Here is an 18,566-nt window from a genome sequence, read left to right as displayed (position 1 = left end):
TCGTGCGGCGGCAGCAGGAGGCCCCATTAGCTAAAGTGGTGTCTCAGGTTAAGAACAGTTTCAGGTTAAGAACGGACCTCTAGAACAAATTAAGTTCTTAAACTGAGGTACCAGTGTGTGTGTGTGTGTGTGTGTGTGTGTGTATTCTCAAAGGCAAAGGACAAACCAAGGAGAAGACAGAAATGGCTGAGAAACAAGAAGCAACTATCTCCCCGACATCATTTAACTTGCCTAAGCAGGAACAACTGTGCAGTCAACACACTATAACTACAGGTTCCAGCTATGCTGTAACCACAAAAAACAGAAAGATTGCTTCAAGTTCAGAAGGCAAGAGCATTCCCAGGAAGACACTGACACCCTAAAATTAAGCACATTACTTATAAAGAAGAGATTGTTCTTAAATGCATGTGATTCTAATGCCTCCCCCCCACTTCTATGTGATATATAATGAGACTCACAATTGAATGTTCCTTCATACAAAAGAATATTATTATTTAATTTTTAAAATAAAAGATCTACAATTGGCATGACATAAGACTCTTTGTATAGACAATACTATGCCATGGTAAGCCACCCTCATGGAAATTTGATGTTACTGAATCTAGATAACAGATTCTCATCTGCTGTTAAAGCCTTAATACCACTGTTTTGTTTCAATGGAAAATATGGATGGGCCACCAGTGGTTAGCCCTGGACTGACTCAGAAATAAACTGAGCAACTCTAAATTAGATCTGACCCCTCAGTTTTGAGTTAGGGATCACTTGAAAGCCTTAAAGATCCTTTGCCGTCAAGTGACAGCTTTATATGGTCCAGAGACATCTCTTCTAGCAAAACATTTGAGGTAAAGAGGCTGCACCCACACAGGTGATGGGAAGAAGTGTTCTCACAGAGGACTTTGGGCAAGAGAATCCTCTTGAGAATGTGGCTCTCTCCCCGCCTGTGATTTTTGCCACTGCAGCCTCCTTAAATCTATCCCTACTCAAGCCAATGATAAAAACTCCATTACTCCATTATGTGGAATATGGGAGAAACTAACTCCATGAAAATCTCAGGTTGTAGAGAAAGTCCACCCTCTGCTGTAGATGCTGTTGCTCTAGGGGCCCACTGTGGGAAGTGGGCTTTCTCCCCCCACAAGAGGTTTTCGTATGTGTAGGTGTCAGAGGCTGTCAGGCTTGCATGCTTTTTGTGGTCCCACTGGATGCTGGTGGGATTTCTCCAGGCTGGGTATCTGAGCGCTTAGGTCTAGATGGGTGCAGTAACCTGGAAATTCTTCCTCCCAGTGTAAAAGCAAAGACGGAAAATAATTCTGGGGCTTACATTTCTTGCCTCTTCTTCAATGCAGGTGCCCATCAACAGCGCTTATATTTCCAAGTAATACATTTAGAATTATGTCGAGCAATTCACAAGCACTCTTAACTTTACAGTACTATATAAGTAGCTCACTTATGGCAGCAATTTTCACAAAAGGAAAAGGCCAGGAGCTGACATGCTTTCTCCCTGCCTCATGTCATATAGAATGTTGTTGCTGATATTATTTATTAGCTGCTTTAATCAAGGAAATAACAAAGCAACCTACAGAAACAATAAAGATACTAAAAGCAATTACAATAAACCTAAGCAACAAAAACTAAAACCAAACACATCTATGGATTATATATATATATTTTTGGAGGGAGGGAATGAACAAATTCCTACGCCCCACAAATAACCCAGAGATGCATTTTAAATAAAAGGACACATTCTACTCATGTAAAAACATGCTGATTCCCGGACCGCCGTGGGCCAGATTTAGAAGGCGATTGGGCCAGATCCGGCCCCCGGGCCTTAGTTTGCCTACCCATGGTCTGGCAGATCCTGTCACACCAAGAGAGGCCACAAATATTTAAAAGCCCTTCAAGTTAAGTGCCAAAAGCTTGGGGAAAAAGAGAGGTTTTTGCCTAACACCTAAAATGACACCTGGATGCCAGGTGAGTCTCCATGGGGAGAGTATTCCATAAGCAAGGAGTCGCCCATTGAAAGGGCCATTCTCATGTTGCCACTCTCTGAATCTCACATGGAGAAGGACCTCAGATGACAGTCATTGAGTCCGGGTCGGTTCATATGGGGAGAGGCAATCCTTGAAATATTGAGGTCCTAAGATGCATAAGGCTTCAACGGGTCAAAACCTGCATTTTAAATTAAACTCAGAAACCAATTGATAGCCAGTGCAGTTGGGCCAAGATTGGTGTTATGTGCAATTAAATGGATTGTCAGGAGCTGCAAGATAATCTAAATGAAGCACATCTTCTCACTATTTACTTATGGAAATCATGGTCCCAAGATGTGGTGATGGCTACTAGGGAAGATGATTTTAAGAATTAGAACAGGAGTGGGGAACCTGTGGCCCTCAAGATGTACTTGGACTCCTAACACCCATTAGCCCAGTTACCATGGGCTGAGATATGAAAGCTAGGAGCTAAATGGCACCTTATGGGCGCAGCAACAGAATGTCTAGGTGCACTTTTTAAATAACAATAATACAAAGCTGAAAATAAATGAACTGCAGCTAAAATATTATGTTCATTTTTCACATGGTCTAGTCCTTCCCCTACCCACCCCCCTAATATTCTCAAGAGGGCCTCTTCTCCAGTCTTCAGAGAGTAACTGCAGTTTTAATGTGAAATCTTAGGCGTAGTACTGCACCCAAAGCTCAAAAACTGTTCAAGCTAATGAGATTACCTGTCACAAAATGCGCCTAGAACAATGGGAGTTTCGAACACTGACCATGGCCGATGGTCAGAGATAATAAGAGCTGCAACCCAGCAACATCTTGGGGAAGGGCATAAATTCTCCACTCCTGGGTTACAAAAACTGAGGATAAGTCCATCAACAGCTATTAGCCACTACAACAAAACAGAACCTCTTTTTCCAGAGGCAGCATACCTCCAAATACCATGTTGGGGACAAACAGGAGAAAGCAGCTTCTGGATTCATGCCCTGCTTGTCAGCTTCCAGAGACTCCTGGTTGGCTGCTGCTAGAACTCTGGACTAGATGAACTTTAAGAGCTGCTCTTCAGACTAACGTTCTTATGTTCATAACTTCAAAGTTAAGCAGCAATAAAGGTTAATAAATAATGGTGGAAGACAATTTGCACAAACTTCAACACTGCTTGAAGTTATTTTGACAAGAACATAAAAGACAGCATAAATTATACCAATTAATACTACACTGACAGAACTTTTAATGCAGAACAAACAGGAATTGTTTATACAGATTATTCAGAAAATAGAGAGGGTATGCTTAAAAGAACCAGTCATGCCCTGCTTAAGAAGATTATGAGAAAGTGTTGATTGCTTTCTGCACACAAATACCGTATTAAGATCAGATGGTTGGCCTGTTGTCATGAGCCTAGAAGCAAGGCCAGACTTATTTGACCAATGCAGTTTAGTAAAGTGCTAATATTACACAAAATGAGTATGACAAGGCTGTATATTGTCTCCCTGCTTATTTAACTTATATGCAGAATTTATCATGCGAAAGGCTGGGCTGGATGAATCCCAAGCCAGAATTAAAGACTGCCGGAAGAAATCTCAACAACCTCAGATATGCAGATGACACAACCTTGATGGCAGAAAGTGAGGAGGAATTAAAGAACCTTTTAATGAGGGTGAAAGAGGAGAGCGCAAAATATGGTCTGAAGCTTAACATCAAAAAAACGAAGATCATGGCCACTGGGCCCAACACCTCCTGGCAAATAGAAGAGGAAGAAATGGAGACAGTGCGAGATTTTACTTTCTTGGGCTCCATGATCACTGCAGATGGTGACAGCAGTCACAAAATTAAAAGTATTAGGTATTAGGGCCCCAAACTATTTAGGGCTTTAAAGGTAAGCAACAGCACTTTGAATAGGGCTCAGAAGTGAACAGGCAGCCAATGTAACACTTTCAGAATTGATGTAATACAATTCCACCCAGTTGAATCAATTAACATTCTAGCAGCTGCACTTTGCACTAATTGAAGCTTCCAAGTTGTCTTCAAGGTCAGTGCCAGCATGCAACATATTACAATAATTTAATTGGGAAATTACCAGACCATAGGCCTCTGAATCAACACTATCCCTTTCCAGGAAGAACTGCAACTGGGGTACCTGCTTGAAGCTGAAAGAAGGCACTCTGCACCACTGTTTTTGGACTATAATTCCCATCATCCCTGACCACTGGTCTTGTTAGCGAGAGTTGTAGTCCAAAACAGCTGGATACTTAAGTTTGGGAAACCCTGCTCTAGATAAACCATTAGTGTCCAACCCCTTCTGGTTCTAAAACTGACTTATATAGACACTTACAACATTTTCCCACTCCTAGGGTGCATGATCACATATGAACCAGAAGTATTTCACGAAGTACTTTACAGTGAGTTCCATGGCCACCAAAACTATTGAAGCAATCATAGGAATCACTGCAAGGCAAGCATGCATTGTTGGTTCACCTGGCAATTTCACACAACCACAGGGGCACATGTCCCCAAGCAGAATCCCATGGACATCAACCAGTGGCAAAAATGACCATGCAAAGCGGCATGGCAGAAACATGGTAGATGTTGAGATTCATTCCAGCATGGCAACCTTTTCTAAAATACCGTAACTATGGTGTTTTTTTATGTTTGTTTCAACTCAATGGCACTACCCATCTTCACATAAAAGAACATGACTGCTAATGGATCTCAAAGAAATGAACTGATAGGTTGTGACACTTTTTTCAAATCTGCACGTCAACCTGTTCAGAACATGACATAGAGGAATGTTGTTAAAATGACTTTTTTTCCTTTAGAAATAGCAGAGAGAGAAAGAACTTTAACAAAAAAAAAATATGTTGCATACAAATATATATGTGCTACATTTTCCTCCTAGCAGAAGTTGAACTTATTCCAAACTCAATGAAGGAATCTTTTTGTGAAAATATTAATGCAAAACCCATTAATCACTTCAGTTTCTCAGAAGCCATTCCAAAACCATTCTGATGGGATAAAAAACTTTGAAATGATATTATTCTGCCTACTCCCTTTATATTTATGTACAAAATGCATTTTCATTCAAAATAGAAGACAAAATTTTCAAATTCCTGTTCAAATGATCAGAGCTTCCAAATTTCTTTTTAGAGACATTTAGACATATTTATGAGGTGACAAGACTGAATGGAAGCTACACTGTACAAACAGAAGCCCAGGAGGCAAGCATAAGATTGGCTAGGCCGGGAGCCAATTCATATTAGAGATTCAAGAACTCACAATATCTCTTTAGTTACCAATGGGTCTTGAGCCAGAGAGCTTCACATAGTTCAAGCTGCAGGGTGCAAGACTCTTCTTTCCTACCAAGCAGATGGTCAGTGCTGAACAGAATTGGTCTGTTCCTAATGACCGAAGGAAGGATGCACTTGAAATCCCACACTCTAACACACTTCTTATCAAACAGATAATTAGCACCATCAATGTTGACAGTATGTACTCATAGACACAAACACACACAGAGACTCCACACACAACCCGTATCTTGCGTGCAGAGGACTCATCTAGAAGGGAAATCTGTTCATATATTGCCTATTTTGCTAGGTTAAAACTCTTTAAAAGTTGTCCTAGACCTTCTGACCTTTGTTCATCAAAGCTGGATGATTTGTAACCTCTCTTGAGAGGCCTAGAGACATTCCATGCATCTATGTACTCACCATGTCTGCCTGAATAATTTTCTTTCGAATGCTCTACTTTATTTTCAAATATATCTGTATAACATCTGATCTTTTGACCTGTAGGAGGAGGATAGTGAATATTCTCCAGGATTCTTTTTTAAGGTTTTCCATTAAAAAACAAAATTCCACCTTGGAATGTATTTACTTATGGAATCCCTATGGCTTTACAGTGGAACCTTGGTTCTCAAATTTAATCTGTTCTGGGAGTCTGTTCGACTCCTGAAACTGTTCGAAAACCAAGGCACGACTTCCAATTGGCTGCAGGAGCTTCCTGCACTCAATCAGAAACTGCGTTGGACATTTGGCTTCCGAAAAATGTTCGAAAACTGGAACACTTACTTCCGGGTTTTCGGCGTTCAGGAGCCAAAACGTCTGAGTACCAAGGCATTCAAGAACCAAGGTACAAACGTATATATTTTTTTAAAAAATATTTATTTGGGTAATGTATATCCTGCTTTAAAGCGTGTATGAATTTTCAAGTGGTTCACAATTTAATACAGAGTCATAACTACATTTCAAAAAGTCAACAGTACACCACTAGATGAAATAGCAAACAAAATGTCAAATAAAATCCAATTTAAAAAACAAAACCATCTTGCTATCTGATTCATCATTAAAAGCGCAGGAAGAAGTATATACAGCGAAAGTTATATCATTAAGCTCCATCCCTTTTTTTGTTTTGTTTTTTGTTTACTGATCTACGGAACAGTTACAATAATGATACACGAGCAAAAAAGCAAAGTAACTGCAGTGATGTGCTTTACTGGATGCTTTTTATTTGAAAGAAACACTGCTGGTTTTCCATTAATATTGCTAATACCTGCAGTACCACATACATCGCCAATAACTACAGTGGTTAGCTGTAATTGTTACATATAGGAGAATTCTATGCTACTCAAGAAGTGAGGCTACAGCAACAGTTACAAAACAAACCCAGTGCTATTTTTCTAGATAAGCCCCTTCCTCGTTCTCTTACAACAGCAATGGTGCTCATCTGAGAAGTGCAGGAACTGGGTTCCTATTTTCCATAATTAATGCTTCAGCGCATTACTGGTCAGTGGCGTAGCTAGCTGCTTGGGCACCTGGGGTTGGGGTAAGCCAGGGCATGGCGCGCTGCATGGAGGGCCGCCACCGCCTCCCCCACAGCTGTAGGGCACATAAAAGGACCAAATTCTTTTGGTGTGTGTGCACAAGGTAGTTTTCCAGCATCTCAAAGTTCAAAATCAGTTTAGTGTATGTACACATGTTGCAAGTCTGGTAACTTTACCCTAAAGCAACAGGAAGTCACAGCAATTTAGAATTGTTGCCTTGAAGGGTAGATCTAAGGGCAGATCATCACTGACCAGGGTGAAACAGATACTCCAATCTGTGATTAAATATGAAAACTAGAAATGGTAATGAGTTCTGAAGTTATGGGATTTTGTGCATGTGATGTAGAAGAGGAAAAAATTAATACTTAAGAAGATAAAATACTGGTTCTTCCCAACAATCCAAATGCTATCTTACTCAGTATGAAACATATATTTTGAATGCTGATTGAATTGCCTGAACTTCATTCTTCTATTAACTGTTATCAGTATAAGGGCATTTTAGCTTTTAAGATGCTTGTTTTGTTCCTAGCGATTGGCCATGATGTTCAGTCATCTGATCTCTCTCAAGGTCAATGTCTTCAGTAACTTGATAAAGATTACATCATTCCCCTCTATCCATCTGTAGGGCAATTACATCACTGATCAATAATAGTGGTCTGTGCTTACTATTCGCATATTCATATTATAAGAGTGCATTAAAAACGTAAGTACTGCATTTACAAAAAGCAACATATGTGGCTCACAAATAATCCATTTCTTTTTCAAAAAGCGGCATTTTACGACAAGGTAAAAATTATTTTGCCATTTGTGAATAAATAGGCGTAAATATAAAACAGAATGCAGTTCGCTCAGAATGAATTGCCTATGGGCTTGCTTAATGATCCCAGGGATAATGAGTTATTTAAGAATATTAACAGGACTCAACCTTACACCAGGTTTATTTAGATGGGTGCGAGAATTCTGCAGCATTCCATCTGCAGTTCCTATTATAACTTGTTTAAAGAATTGTGGAACATGTATCTAATTCCATCCACATGAAAATTGTTCCCTTGCCTTACTGTATTAACATTTATACTGCAATAGAACATAACACTGCTGGATCTACCTGCTGGGCTGGTATGCAAACAAACCTGCCATGACTGTAATGAATGGCCAGTGATTAGTAGGATTTATCAGTGTGCTTCTGTGAGTAATCCCATGCTTACTCAGTCTCTTAGGTAGTTTTCTTCAAACCATTTACCAGATAATTTAAAGTAAGATTCTTGAGAGCTGTGGCCTTAGGAATCAAGTTCGCCTTTGACAAAATGTTTGAAACCAGTTTAGCATTACCCAGCCAACATTCTCACAGATGATGGGGTATAAAAGGTCAAGCTTTAGATTCTTTAAACATTCCCCTATGATGTCAGATTCTCCTCCCATTCCACAATGAAGCTTGCAGCTTCTTGACCCCAACCACAGCTTTCTTCAACCCACCTCCACAATAACCTGTTCATCACACCTTAGTGGCGTATGTTACTTTTCTCCCTTCAGTCACTCAGGCCCATTATAAAGGTGCAGAAATGGCACACACACTGCAGTCTCTTCCGGTTGCTGCACATCTGCAAGTGGAGAATTTCTTCTTTCACCATTTCCCTGTGGTAATATACCTGCCTGCACATGAAAGGCTAATAAGACAGGAAGAAGGTAAAGTTGAAATGGTTTGACTTGACATTGTACATTTTCATAGGAGGAAAACCTTTTACAAACAACACTCAGATATATGATTGCCCTACCTGCAATCTAAAGTGGTAAAGTCCTCGAAGGACTGTATCACATGTTCTACTTGCATATAAGATAATGTCTAAAGCTGACTATTATACTTTCTGACAATCTACTTACTTGCTCACACCTTCAGGTTTATCAAAGCCAGGCAGGCAGAACCTTTGGTTCTCCAGATTTTGCTGAACCAAAACTTCCACCAATCCTGTCCACTGGCCACGCCTGCTGGGTCTGATGGGAGTTCAGGTCTCCCACACCTGGTCTAAGAACCCACCAATTGCAGATCCAAACCTCAAGTCATATTTTAGCTTTGCACAATAAAATAAAGTTGAGAGTGAGGAAATAACACAAATGCATTGGCAACAAGCCCCCTTTGCAAATATTTCAAACCAAATGCTCAGACTACTTTTTACACTGCTAGAAATTTAATATAAACTGGGAGGTTCTTTGACCCAACTTATGAAAGGCAAACTTCCAAAGCTTCAAGTGCATGTTCGCCAAGATCTAGCAATAAAAGATGGAAACCATTTCCTCTAGACAAGTCCTTCTGAAATTAGAGCAAATGTATTCAGGACTATAGAAATGAAGCTAACTTCAGCTCCGGGGAAATTAATGTGAGATGTATCCTTCAGAACTTTATTTTAGCCCACAATGCTGCTGCTGCTTGTTCCTTCTTCTTTAAAAAACCATATCAAAGTGAAAAGCAAGTTCCTCATAATTATAGGACATTATAAGGCAATTGCTGCAAATAACCTGTCTGTGCAACATGTTGTATACTTCATAAAAGCAGCTAAATACGTTAAGTGCTACCTCCATTTCATGACTACTAACTCTTTATCACTGTCTCAAACCGAGAAGTAGTCTGTGGAGGAGGAAACATGTCAGTGTAGCACATTTCAATTCTGGTGCAAACGAATTTATTGTGCCTGCTCCTGAAAAGCAAACTGGTATCTTCCTCTAGAAGCCAAGCCTTACTTACAAGGTCTAGCTATGTTTTCCTTTATCCCTGACATAGAAAGGAATACAACTAGAGGGATTGGTATTAAATAAAAAACTGCATCTAAATGAGAGATGAACTATTAAAACATTAAGGATAATGTCTAAGGATAAGGTCAGAAGAACAAAAACTTGAAACCCAAAACGGGTGAAGTTAAATATTTGGGTTATCTCATGGCAAGTCGGCTCATCCCAGAGTCTGCTAGTTATTTCTGTCCTCTACATCCTTAAAGAGACCTTTAGTTGTCTGCCTCTCTCCTATAGCTCATCATTTCTCACTTTTTTTAAAGTAGTCGTCTTTCAGAGCATTACATGGTTGTACAGAACACTTTTAAAAAATCTTCAGGGTCTTGCAGTCAATGGCTTGCACTGAAAAGTAATGACTTTGAAGTAATATTAAGAAGTATGGCAACTCTGTCTGTGGCGTTTGATCTGTAATAGCTATTTCACACGTGCAAGTTGTCACCCAGTGTGGATCTCAATGACTGATGATTTGTACTCAACGGCTGATCCTAGTGTGTAAACTAGCCCGAAAGGAACAGAAAATCCAAATAATTTCTGTATTTGGAACACAGCAGTAAGGAAACAAGGGCTCGTTAGCCAACCACCAATCATTGGTTTAATTTGGATTCCAGGCCCCTCATATTTTTGAGTACGATGATGGTTTATTCAGTACATATGGCTCCACTTCAAAGCGATGCAACAAAGATGATGCAGCATCTATACCTATTCCCAATGCATTTCAGAGCAAATAGTGGAGGGTCAGCTGCTAGTGAAATCAATTTCTCACACCCTGACTCCAGAAAACTTATAATCAAAATTCTGAATCCAATAACCATATTCTGTATCTATGTGGTGCTAGGTAAAATCACAGAATACCAACAACTTTGGTAAGATCCAGAAAAGGGAAAGCTGTTGGGTGGGACTTCTCTGTGTGAGGTGGGTTAGCTTCATATATACACTGAGTTTCTGTGGTTATTCAATGGTGTTAATGGGAGTCTGGAGTGAGAGGCCAGATTGAAGGTGGGGATTCAAACCATCTATTTATTGTTGACAAAAGGAGTAGCTCCCTGCCCTTGCAGGGAGATGGTTTTGTAACTATAGTACAGGGGTCAGCAACCCTTTTCAGCCGTGGGCCAGTCCACCGTCCCTCAGACCATGTGGTGGGCTGGACTATATGGGGGGGGGGAATGAACGCATTCCTATGCCCCACAAATAACCCAGAGATGCATTTTAAAGAAAAGGACACATTCTACTCATGTAAAAACACGCTGATTCCTGGACCGTCCGTGGGCCGGATTGAGAAGGCGATTGGGCCCACAGGCCTTAGGTTGCCTACCTCTGCTATAGTATATGATCAACACATCTGATTATGGTTTATTTTATTGTAACTAACATTTTGATGATTGAAAGTTTATTTCATAATCAATTTAATATGTTGTAATATCCATATTATCAGAATGAATTTATTTATTTAGATGGCCATATTATGTTTTGCAACAAATTAGCACTGAGACAGTTATTGTGATGATGTACTTGATTTGTATTTTTGCTGTGAGACGCTTTAGCCACATTTACATGAAAAAGCAACACACCAATTGAAATAATAAAATCAATCAAACCATGGTACTGTTGAATGCTAGTAAGGTCTTATTTCCCTCTGCTGTCACATATTTACCTAATTATCAAGCGTCGACCTTCCTCCTCCTTACATGTGTACAGGTGATCCTCCAGACAATTCTTTGTAGTACCCGAGGTCTTGTTAGAATCCCCAGATTTATGGATTTACTCTTATCAAAGAGGTAAGAGCTTACTGAAGCATCCATTTCAGAACAGAGTTGATGCAGCCCACAAACTATCATTCAGCATTCACCATGTTCATAAAAATGATATATGTACAAACTGCATCACTTATGTGCAACTGGAATATGAAAATCAGCTTTAACGCTATCCTATGATATGCTTGTAAAGTGACCCTCGCAGGAATGAATGCTAACCATCAACCACACTGAACTATCTAGGAGCTTTCTACAAAACTGTCCATATATTTCTCTCTTCTTTCAAAATCCTTACAGTGTTGCTGATTTGCAACTATTTAAGAAGAACCAGTCCCAGAATATTTCAACTGTCACTAAAGGTGAACTTATCTCCAGCTCCATTCTTGAATAAGGAGCACCCCATGTGAGCTATAAAGCATGTTCAAAGTTAGTCAATGCGTTTTTGTGCACATGTAATTATGAGTTATTTGAAAGAGCTCTTATTTGCACGTCTTTATTCTACTTCCTAAGGCTCAAATTAATGAGAAGCAGGATTCATTCAGAAACCACTTTATCTTAGGCTTTGAACAAAAAAGGTGATTTTCATGTTGCTAATGAAGTATTCAGGCCAAGAATTAGCTTTTACGTTTTTGAGGGTGCCAAGTATTTCTGAGACAAGTGAGATAAATTAAGTATCTGCGAGGGAGCAGAGCTAGTGCTGCAAAGGAAAAAAAATGGCTTTAAAAATGAATATATAAATAGATTTCATAGAATCATACTTTTCATATAACCAATACCTGTTCAGGGTATTTCATGGGTTATTCATGATTGGAAAAAAGTGAATAAAATGCATACCAAAGTCAGAACAGACTGTTTTATCTGTCCACATCAATTATGTTATAAGCCGTTCCTGAACAGGTTTAGGTGTCTCTTATGTCAGTGAGGGCTTGGGATCATAGCTTTACACGGTGGTATTAATAAAGTATGAACGTACAGGACAGCAGCATCACTGCTTGTCCATTCTGTCACTAGTCAGTTTGAATTGGTCCTTGCTTCAATGTGTTTAGGGTTTAAAAATTGGGCCATGTACCCAAAGCACTCAAATAACTATGGCTTCATTATGCCACCTAAACCACCCTAATATCAGCAACAATTCTTGAGAATTCCCCACCTGTAAAGATAAAGGAGATTAGTTGGAACTATGTCTCATATCAGGCCAAATTTATTATAGCTAAGCATCAGAGCCACTTTCAGACACAAAGCATGCCAAGTAATAAGGAAAAGTGGGTTGAAGTCAAATAAGGTTTACTTAGTGTATGTCCCATAGTTGGAGGGCCTGCTATGTAGTCAGATTTTTAACAGCTGTGTTATAGACCAATTTGATCTATGTGCTATACTCCTGCATGTACATCAATGGAGCAGACTGCATAAATTTGGCATTGAAAACCTTAGCTTCTGGCTATTTCCATCAGAGTAAAAAGCACCTGTACTGACCATAGATATGCAAGGCACATCATATTCCAACTATTAGGACCAAACTAGTAAATTTGGTGCCAGATTTTAATACGTTCAGCTAGTGCAGCTCACTTTATGACAGAAAGAGAAACACATGCTGTTTTTTGGCTGCTAGGATTCTGAAGTGGAGAAACTCGTTAGTGCAAGCCTGGCAAAAATCTGTAAGGATACTGAAGGTGAGGAATACAGGGCAAGAGTAAGCTGATGAAACCCAAGATATAGGCTCATTTGGGTGCTCTGTGAGGAAAAAGGAATGCCTGAGGGGAATGGACTTTGGGCCTACACTAGGCAAGGATTCCAGGATGTCAGTGTCAACATGGATATTTGTATTTCATGGAGGATAAGGTTATCAATGGCTTCTAGCAAGGATGACTACATGCTATACTAAGCTTCGCACTAGTGGCCACTGTGGGAACCGGATGTTGGCCTAGATGAGACTTCAGCTTGATCCAGAAGGGCTCTGCTTATGCGCGTATCAAAAACTGTTTCATGAATTACCACTGTTAAGAATGTAACTTATCACTGCCTGTACTTCTATGCATTTCATTTCCCCCTCCAACTTCATTTTCATTTTCCTCTGACTTCACTTTTTACAATCCTCCTACCCAACCATGTATGTACACCTGCAACACAAGATGATGCTTCATTTATACAATGAAGTAGAGGCTGCAGTACATGTCATCAGAAATGTGTTGGTCTTTAAGGCACCACAAGCCTCTTCATTGCAAATGAAATAGTTATAGATGCATAGTAACCAAATGTTGACAAACTGACGAGAAGTATCAGATGTAAAATTTCACCCGATTAAAAATAAAATGAAGTGTTTGTGACAGCAGCTGATTTTATGAGAAAGAAATTGCAGTTTTAATTTAAAGCCAGGGCCAGTGTGTTCAAATCTTGATTCAAAGTAATTAAGCCTGGATAACTTAACTAAATCCTGTACCCTCAATACAAGCCTGAAACTAAGCTATTGGTGCCAACTCCTAAGCAGAACTCAGCTTCATTATGAGAAGGAATCAGATGTCGTGAATAAGGACGGACCATGACAGATGCTCCTAAGCGCTTAGGGAAGGCAACAAGCTGTACTGAAGAAAACTAGAACAGCTTCACAAGAATGTTAGAATTTTCATTAAGAACATTGGTCACAAAACGCAAGTGTCAATAAATTGACTAAAGTGCGTTGACAATTCTGGGTAAGGAAATGCTGTCATGAGAAAGAATGGAAAGGTATACACTAGAGAGTCTTTTTAAGTACACTATAGATAAAACAGGACAAATGAGATGAAACAGGATGATTTACAGGCCAAGCAAAATGCGTGCTTTAACAATGTCTTTCCTATACTCTGACAGCTTATAAATTAGCCTTGCAAATGTGTCTCCTCTGTTGCTCGACTCACCCGTCTGTTTGCATTTTGCAAGGTAAGTGGTACAACGACCAATATAAAAATGAACATCACATTTAAAACTGCTAGCACCTTTGCAAAGCTAAGCACAGTCCGGTATGGTTTCAAATTGGATGGGAATTCACGTGTTGAGATTCCTGCAATGCATGGAGTTTGACTAGATCAGGGGTCGGCAACCCGCGGCTCCAGAGCCGCATGTGGCTCTTTTACACCTTTGCCGCGGCTCTGGGGCGGATACGCGGCTGCCACTGCCATCGCCGGCACCTGCCACACACAGGCGCGTCCACACGCAGGCGCGCTCGCTTTCGCCGTCGCGGCAGCCCGCCCGCCCTCAGGCCCCGTGCGCCGCGCCGCGTGACGTCGAGAGCCGCGCACCCAGGCCACGCTCTCCTCAGCTCTGCGCGCGAGGCACCTGAGGCGAGGGAGAGTGCATGCGCTCGAGGGAAATGGCGGGGCGGGGTTTTTTTGTGTGTGTGTGTGAGGGGTGGCGGTGGTGCTTCGGGATCCTTTTCCGTGCCGAGTTGAGGAAGAGCACCTGAGGTGAGCCACAAAATGGGCCCGCCCTCCCTGTCAGGGAGGAAGGAGTGAATTACGTCAGTGACAAGGAGGGGGTCCAGAGATAGCCAGCAGGTGCCGTGATGCAGCATCTTGGCCTCAGAGAGAGGCGGGGGAGCACGAGAGCAATTGCAGAGGGAGGGGGGGCTGTTAGGCACCAAAATCCTGCATGCGGGATTTCCCCCCCCCCTTCTCTCGTGTCTATGCAATTCCTGCCCTTCTCCCTTCCCCCTCGAGATTTGCTGCAGAGACAAGCAAATGAAGAAGAAAGGGAAGAGTATTAGCTGACATGTCCCCAGATCCCATGGAAAGCACCACAGATTCCTTTGCTTACCAGCTCTTTTTATTTTAAGTTGGCTTCAAACCTGTAATTGTGTAGGTGTATGTATGTATACATATACACACATAAATATTCATATCTCTTCCCTCTCACCTTCCTTTCACCCAGTTTCTCTGGCACTGGTTTATAAATGCTGCTATGTAGAAATGATGAGAAAGTTGCACCAGAAAAAGGAATGGATATGTGCTGTTAGTAAAAAGAGAGGGAGTTGAACTGCAGGGAGGGACAGACACTTTTCTATGTATTAATTTGTATAATGCCCTCTATGCACATGGTGCTTTGCAAAAAATGGATATGAGAGGTACCATCCCCCTCTTTGCTATCTGAAATAGACTCAGGGAAAAGAGAGAGAATGGGGGAAGGGGAAGAATGTGTGGTTATTTACATTTGGCTTGTTTTGCGGCTCCCAGTTTTTTTCCCCTTCGGAAACGGGTCCAAGTGGCTCTTTCTGTCTTAAAGGTTGCAGACCCCTGGACTAGATGACCCTCGGGGGGGTGTTGCTTCCAACGCTACAGTTCTACAATTCTATGATTTAGAAAGACACCCCCTCTGTTTCTTGTGTCCTGCCCCCACCCCCCACAACAAATCAGCATTTTAGCATGGTTTAGCTATTTTACACCTTGAACCTATGGATCTGTTTTAGTTGCAATGGTACAGTGGCAGTAAAAACCTATGGCTGGAAAGCAAGACAGAACTATATTGCTCCATGCTGCCTCCTAGGAAATAGCAGCCATGAACATGGTAGCTGAACAAGAGTTAGGAAGTTTTCGCTAGGCATTTACAGATGTGGTAGGGAGATGACACACTAACATCAGGCAAAATGACCCACAGTTTGCTATGGCCTCTGTGAACTTGTCCCTGCCTTGTTGAAACACACTGTGGTTAAAACTTAGCATTATGTCTGAATGCAGATATCGCCTCTATGCAGTAGTCTGTATAATTGCACTTTTTTTACCCAGTTTCATATTGAAACTTTACTAGCTCTTCTTCAACAGGCTTTGCTTATTATAAACAAGTAAATAATTCAAGGGCATAGTTTTTCCAACACAGCACAAGTGGAAAGGTTTTCCTTTGCAATTGTTAGCTCCAAATAAAAACAAAGGAAAGTTCAACTGCATCTTCAATGAAGAGACTTTTGATTAAATTACTGTAAACACTACACACAAGCCACTTCAAAAATTCTAGATGTACCCTGTTGCCGGCCCAAGTCATCTCCCATAATTCTAAAATAAAAATATAGTTTATACTGGATTGCTCTAGCGAAGATCATCCTTTACACTCACATCCACCCACCCACCCACACTTTATTGTTGCTGGTGGATCTGCAGATAATACAGTGAAGTATATTAGTCTTTTTAAAGGATTTAGACTGAAACAAACTATGATTCCTGTTCTGGATGAAATGGATAAAATGGTATGTCTGGGATCATGGTTGGTTTCTCCTCTGAACTAGCAGAAAGTAGTAAAGTGGGGATGATTGGCATGTGCACAGTAAACCACGGTTTATGGCTTACCAAGATGCGTGAATGGCAGCTACTCTCTCTCTAAACCTCAGCCCCTTGGGACAATAATTGTTTATGTCAGTTGTAGAATTGCAGCAAGATAATGTATGCAAAGCACTCTGAATATTCAAAAGCTGCAGCCAGGTGCAGAACACTGAAGCCAATTCATTGAGTGTAACACCTGGATGAGCACATGCAGTACTATGTCTGTGCTGAGGAACTACACTGGCTGCTGTTCAGCTACCATGTTCAAAGTTTTGTCAGTGACATATATAATCTTGGCGCTACCTTACTTGGAAGGCTGCTCAACTGCTTGGGTCATAGAAGAAACACTCCTGGTGGTGCTGTACCCTACAGATTGTTGTAAGGCAAGCAAGCATTTTCTATGATTGCCCTTGTCGTCTGGATCCCTCTTCCACTCAGTTAGCAAGTTGCCATCAGTTATGCCTCCTGAAAATGTATTGTTTGTCTAAGCCTTTTCCAATACCTAAGGTTGGATTTTTTAGCTCCATATCTTTGCACTTCGGTCACTGTTTTTTATTAGTTATGTTTTTATGATGTCACAATTTTGTACCATGTTGGGGGTTTTTTTGGTATGCTGTAGGCAGCTTAGTTTTTTTTTTTTTAATGTTAAGCCATCCATAAATTTTCTAAATAAAGACTTTATATATAATAATAATTTTAAAATTACATTTTAGATAATATGCACCAGTTACTAACAGATACATTAATCAGGTCTGATTTTGAACATTAGCCATTAAAAACATTAATTACTGTATGTTGATAAAGCAGTTGCATTAATTTGCCAAAATATCAATTACAGTAGCAGCTTGTGTGGTGGGGTGGAACTGCTCTGCAGTCACTGAAGCTTATCTGGGTTGGGGCAGGGTGATGGCAAAGTCATAGCAACACGGACACACCAGGAGAGCCAATCCATTGTGCCATACTGCACCAGCTACTATGGATCAATTACATCTGTTTCCACCATAACTCCCAAAGAATAGCAGAAGGAATACTGCACATGAAGATCCTTGTCATAAGAACTAGCATTTGTTTCAACTGTAAAAGCACCAGCTTGTTCATTTTTGTCCTTAACTTAGTAGATTTAAGGATCACAGATTTAAACTGCATCTTATTTTCCAGAAACAGTAAAAATGAAATTCAGCTACAGTTAATCTCTCTCATTAGCTAATTTTACCTGTTAGCTAGAATTTGCAAAACAGTCTCTCATTTATTGTAATAGTAGACCTACAATAACTTTTAAAAGCAAAGACTCTGACAGTGGTAATCCTATTTATGTCTATTTAAAAGTAAGTCCCACTACTGAATTGGACCTACTCCAAGTTAGGTATACAGGTTGCAGTCGGAACAGCTTTCTTGACACCTATTGGAATCTCATGAATTCTCTCTCTTAGCCAAAGTATACTAAGGGTGGAATTCAATATTGAACTATTACGATTCTTCTGTCAGCGCAAGCATTTCTGCTTGCCAGAGGAAACCATCTCCTTCCTCCTCCACCCACACACTATTCTAGGGGTTCTCCTGACCTTGCAGAGCACATCTGGGGGAGGCGCAAGTAATGGAGAGCGAGGGAATCCTTATGATAACCATTCAGCTAGTGTGAATCCTTGTGATGGCTTCTGATAGTGCACTAGGTTAGTTGAATCTGGCCCATACTTTATTATTTATATAGCTATTTATGTAAATGTATATAGCTGCCCAACAAAAAAAAAGTTCCCTGGGCAGCTAATAAGACAATATTTTAAATACAATCTATAATCATTATAATTGACATGGGGAATCTGTAGCTTCTAGATACTGTTGGACAACAGCTTCCATCAATCCCAATCAGAACGTCTGTCCGGGATGATGGATGTTGTTGTAGTCCAGAAAGTTTTGTAGGGCCACAGATTCCTCATTTCTGATACAA

General features: G+C 40.5%; 1 protein-coding gene across 20 annotated transcripts in view; it reads right to left on the bottom strand.

Annotated features, from left to right (window-relative positions):
- ATXN1 (ataxin 1) overlaps window positions 1-18,566 on the bottom strand; it is a 224,714-nt gene that overhangs the window by 101,008 nt on the left and 105,140 nt on the right. Inside the window, exon 5 of one of the 20 annotated variants that reach the window (XM_079983268.1) lies at window positions 16,326-16,357. The exons of the other annotated variants lie outside the window; for them this stretch is intronic. The gene's annotated coding sequence lies outside the window, so the exon portion shown is untranslated. The remainder of the gene's footprint in view (window positions 1-16,325; window positions 16,358-18,566) is intronic. 20 annotated transcript variants of the gene reach the window in all.

The sequence above is a fragment of the Podarcis cretensis genome (genome assembly GCF_951804945.1).
Source record: "Podarcis cretensis genome assembly, chromosome: 7".
NCBI lineage: Eukaryota > Metazoa > Chordata > Lepidosauria > Squamata > Lacertidae > Podarcis > Podarcis cretensis.
This window is presented reverse-complemented; position numbering and strand designations above follow the sequence as displayed.